A 3596-nucleotide genomic window follows, 5' to 3' on the forward strand; every position below is an offset into this window, starting at 1 on the left:
GAGCAAAGAACTCTCGGAGGGGAGCACTACCGTCAAAAGTATCAGGCTTTAGTTTATATGGTGTTTCATAATGCGAAGCACGTGACTCAATACGCTCCCGTTCCCCCGCGATCGTCACCTCCGTGTGACGCGGAGCACGCGATTCAACGCGACGCGACTCAATGCTCCCTCATTCCCCCGCGACAGCCGCCTCCACATGACGCGTAGCGCCCGATTCACGGCACTCCTGATCACCCGCGACACTCCCGCCGCCCGATAAAAGTTGTGACACTCCGCGAAACGAAGCGCAAGGTCCGAGGCATTCACACGTATTTTTGGCACAACCGTCGTTCACCGGAAGCCGTGCGCGACTATAATCACCCGCGTCCGCGATAATATTTCTATTAATAGAAGGACTTAGCTGTTTAAAATTGCGTAGCTCCTCTCGCAGTAATTTAATTTCCGAGTCCCGTTGTCGTGTCGCCTCCGCGTATTCACTCCTCGTACGCTGCTGCTCCTCACGTAGTTGCTGCACCTCTCGAAGTACCGCCTGAAGAGCCAACGTCATCGGAGTTGTCTCCTGCGAAGCAGTCCGCGGAACCATTTCCTCTAAAGCGGCTCGATCTGTCTCCATCGCTCCTTCTATATCTTCCGCTTGTATCCTGCTCCTTGTGACGACCGGAGAACGCAGCATCACACGATCTCAACACTTCGACCGGAGGAGCCCCCAAAATGTTACGTCCGTCCGTGCGTCTAGTATGTTACGTCCGTCCGTCTCACGAGATCCGCACTCCCGATTCGCCGAAATGAGTCACTCGTGAGTATAAAGGTAAACAGATGTTTATTAACAATCACAGGACTTCAGCGTGATACAATTAAACCAGATAAATATCTCGCGTAGAGAGAAACACGTCCGTTCGTGACGGAGACTCTCTTCCGAGTTGTTTAACAACAACGCGCTCGTCGCCAAGCAACGCGCTCTTCGTTCTTCAGGAACGTGCAACGGGCGACAACTCTTCTCAGGCGTAACGGGTGACACGATTCAGGCATAACAATATTATATAAAGTATTAGTTATATATTTTAATAACATACTGCAATACAAAATTTGTTTACAAATATCTTACATAATTTAACCTATCATATTAAGGGGGTATTCTCATGTCAAGGTCAAAATTTTAAGCATATTTTAGGAATTTTTTTTATAAAGAAAATAAAACGCAATCTTTTTAATCTTTTTATATGTTATTACTTGCATCTTATAGTTTATAAAAAAATTTTTTTGGTCATAATTTATTAATATTTTGTGTATGCTCTCTGTAGTCAAAGATGGTGCCTTGAAAAAAAGCATTGTCAGCGGTGCAAGTGATTTCAGCTCACACTGTCATCTGAAACAAAAAAGTAAAAAAGATTCTTAATCTGTATGCTTGTCGCTATCGCAGGTACCAGAATTGGTCATTTTTATAAAAAAAAAAAAAAAATAGCGGCCATTTGAAATTTTAAAGCAAAAAATCGCAATTTTTCGTGTTTATTGGTGGTCGAAAAAATAAGAAATTTTCATTTTAAAAAAGCGATTCTGGTACCTGCGAGAGCCAATCATATGTAGATTATGCTCAAAAAATTTCAGGCCAATCGGTTGGATAGTTTTTTATTAATCACCTGCACCGACCAAAAAAAAGTGGTTTCGAGAAAAACGCGTTTAAAGTTTTCTTAGTTGATTTTTCGAAGAAAAAATATACTTACACTAATCGGCTATGCCTGCTCCATACAATAGACCTTCAGCTTCCTCAAAAGCATCGTTTTCTTCTGCCCTAGCCGCCCTCAAAGCTGCCCTGGCCTCTTTTGAAGCCGCAGTGGTACAGTGCTCCGCCTTTGTTATGCGCGCTTCGTCGTGCGTCTCCATGAAATTTATAGCTTGCGGACCGATTGTCACACCCATAAGTTCCGTTATTTTAATTGAAGGTTTAAAACCTTCATTAAAGATGCATGCTGCCGTAAGTGTGGCAATTTCTAATATTTTTTTTCCAGTAAAAACGTGTTTGGGAACCAAATTCCACACGCAAGCGTTGAAAGATTCGTTGTTATTTTGAGTGTTTGCTCCCAAGCATCTTTCTAAAAGATCCTCGGACGATAAGTCTTCATAAATAGGCTTAATCAAAGCTGCAACTTCATCATCAAATGCTGGTGGATGTTTATAACTTGCCTCTTGATTTACTGTCTTGAGTAGGATCAACATTTGCTTCAAAATCGCCAGCCTTTTGTTTTAGTTTCTTGGCTGAAGTACTAACAAAATCGGTGTCTTTTTCGGCAGTATGTTGATTTCCTCGAAACGATCTTTTTCGTGCAGGTGCTCCTTGACGTCTAGAACTTTTTCTCGATAATTTTCTATCCATTTTACTCGATCTTTACTCCTCGAATAGCAAATGCTGACTGAGAACTGGTTCTAAAAGACTTACGTGCGCTAAGGTCACATACAAAGAAAAATAATCGTTGTATACTAACACAGGTTAAGGAAGAGTCTTAGGTAGGACACACATACAATAGGCACAGGTATAAGAATCTCAAACGGTCAAAAAGGGGAAGTTTCAAACACAGCGTCGCTAGTAACTGCCGCGCGCTCGGCGACGCGCTCACTTTTACGGTCTACAACTCTGGAAATAATTCGAATTTTTTAATGAAACTTTAACATCATATTCTCCTAATGATATACTTTCAAAATATGTAAAAAAAAAAAAAAAATTTTTTTGACCCGACACATGAGAATACCCCCTTAATAAAATTATGTAATTAAATTTTTTTCAAAAGCGATAAATAATTTTAATCGGACTTTTAATCTTTAAAATAATAAATAACAGTAAAAGTAAGGCTAATGAGAATCAGCGCGGAAGTGGGTGCGCACAAATATTAATTCATACAAAGTCCATTATAATACACGATGTCAACTTTATTACGAATTCTTGTTGAATGTTCCTATAATAATTCGTAATGAAGTTGACATTATGCGTATTATAATGGACTAATTTATATGAATTAATATTTGTGCGCACCTACTTCCGTGCTGACTCTCATTAGTCTTAATTTTAATGTTTATTTGTTATATTCAATTTTCATTTACAGATTGGCTGTGTATTATTGGTAAGGTAATAAAACCATTATTATATGGGTATTTGATGCACTTCATGAGTATTTTATCTATATCAATTATATGGACATCATTAGACAAGTTTTGTACATGTTGAATATGAAATAATAGAGAAGAACATGGTGAATTAAAAATTATAATTTGGATTCGGTGAACATTTTGCCTTTTAAAAAAATTTCTGCCGTATCATTTTTTTGACAAATGTCTTCAATGCAAAAAACAGATTTGTCTTTCAATATGACGCAATTATCTGTATCCGATATCTTTAATTCATACTTTTCAACATCAATCACTTTAAAATAAGTATATATTTTGTTATTATGAATTTGGACTTTATATTGTTTCCGTAGTACTGGATATTTTGTCAAATCATTTATTTGTTGCATTTTTTCTTGTTCCTTGAGTATTACAAATTTGTTGTAAAGGATGTCGTGACGTTTGTATTTTCTTTTTAATATCGTACAAATAATTTTCAA

This window comes from Trachymyrmex cornetzi, unplaced genomic scaffold (genome assembly GCF_001594075.2).
Source record: "Trachymyrmex cornetzi isolate Tcor2-1 unplaced genomic scaffold, Tcor1.1 scaffold2182, whole genome shotgun sequence".
Classification (NCBI taxonomy): domain Eukaryota; kingdom Metazoa; phylum Arthropoda; class Insecta; order Hymenoptera; family Formicidae; genus Trachymyrmex; species Trachymyrmex cornetzi.